The following is a 1,929-nucleotide window of genomic DNA, read 5'->3' on the forward strand; positions in this document are numbered from 1 at the left end:
ATCAAGTGATCTGAGATGGAATTCATGATTATGTTTTTTCTCTCTTGCAGCAACACACCGGGAGATTTATTGAAAGAGAAGCTCGATCAGCTGCAGTGTCACTTCACATGGAGACCACAGAAGGAAACCATTGACTTGGAAGATGTGATTTACAGATTGCAAGATTCTAACCATATGAATTTGAAGTATAAAGAGTAGTCCTACAACCAACTCGCTTTTGTACATTGTCTACAATGCAATTGTGAGGAAGCAATTCAAAATCTAAAGGAAACTGAAAAGATTCTGAGGGAGAACCACAAAGATGAATTTGAAAGAAGAAGCATCATCACCTATGGAAACTTTGCCTGGGTGCATTACCACATGGGACAACTGACCGAGGCCCAGTCCTATCTCGACAAGCTGGAGATGATCTGTAAACTGCTCTGTGATGGCCCTCACTATACAGCAATGATACCCGAGGTGTACGGGAAAAGGGATGGTCATTGTTGAGTTCTGCTGCTGAATACTACGAGAAGGCAAAAGAATGATTTGAGAGGGCTCCGGAGGAAGATTCCGATAATGTAGAATGGATTATGGGCTATATGACTGCTCATTATCATCTGGAAACTATTTCTGGTGTTTCAGAGAATCGGGAGCGAAGTCAGCCAGTGAAGTATCCACGACGGGTGCTGGAGTTCGACCCAGATGACACAGTGACCATTGTTATGTTGGCCCTAAAGCTGCAGAACTTCAGTGAAGCAGAGAAAGAAAATGGATTAGATGAAGAAGCATTGAGGAAGACCCAGATCTGCCATATGTGCTTCGCTATACTGTGAAGTTTTACAGAATAACATGAGATTTCAATATCGCAATTGGCCTTTTTTTCTTACACTACCAAATTGGTGTATGTTACAGGGGAAACCTATTCACTCTGAAAAAGAAAACAGGTAGCAACAATCCTGACAGAGCTGCATTTCAACGGAAAGCTGAGGTGATTAGTAAGTGCAAATATCACTTTAAAAAAGCAGTTGAACTCAAACCATCATTTTTTCCTGCAAAACTGGATTTTACAGGAATCTGCTTAGAAAATGGAGAAGTAGACCGAGCAGAGGAGATCTACAACAGTCTGCTGAGCTTGGAAGATCTTGCTCCAGATAATAAGCAGGAACTAGCTTTACAAGTTGGATTATTTGAACTGCAGCACAAAAGATCTGCTTCAAACACCATCATCTGTTTTCTGCATGGACTTAAAATCCATCATGGAAGCACTGTGATAGTAACTTGAGAAAGTTCTTAGGAAAACAAATTCTGAGGAATCAAATCAACGAAGACTTATGAATTATTCGATTAGTGCACCAGCTGGCTGGGGAGAAGGATGAGGCTGTTGAATGTTTTGAAAAGGCCTTGGAATTTGATCCTGGCAATGAAGAATATCTCAATGCTCTTTCTGAATTATGCCCTTCTACTTAGGCTCCAGATGCCCAAACAGATCTGAGGGTACACTGACTGTGGAAAGTCTTTCCTCAATAATTTCTCACTATTAGAGTTGACTGATATTTTGTGCAATACATCAATAGAAAGACATTTACTTCATGTCTCCTTGGTGATCTTCTGAAGGCTTTGTGATGAATATTGTGACCATACAGTCTACAGTATTTCCTCCTCCCATCAGTTCTCTCATTTCCACCTGAGATGAAGTGACACTATTTCAGGTACATCTGGTGCTATGGCTAGATCAGTAGCACTAGCATGCAAACACAACTGTAAGATTCCAAAACAATCCAATTCATTCTGCCACACTAATGAATTAAAGCTTCATGCAATTTACAGTGAAAAAGCACATGTAAGAACCAGTCTTCATTTCTTCATGTGAGTTGCAAATTGAAAGCAGTAAATTGATGATTTAAGCACCCTTTGTACCCTCTGTGGAGCATAGGCTGCCCATAGACG

At 40.6% G+C, this 1,929-nt stretch overlaps 1 pseudogene; it reads left to right on the forward strand.

Moving 5' to 3' along the window:
* The first annotated feature begins 296 nt into the window (after nt 1-296).
* LOC140715084 (interferon-induced protein with tetratricopeptide repeats 5-like) lies at nt 297-1,449 on the forward strand (annotated as a pseudogene).
* Nucleotides 1,450-1,929: the final 480 nt, after the last annotated feature.

Source organism: Hemitrygon akajei, chromosome 23 (genome assembly GCF_048418815.1).
Source record: "Hemitrygon akajei chromosome 23, sHemAka1.3, whole genome shotgun sequence".
Classification (NCBI taxonomy): Eukaryota; Metazoa; Chordata; class Chondrichthyes; order Myliobatiformes; family Dasyatidae; genus Hemitrygon; species Hemitrygon akajei.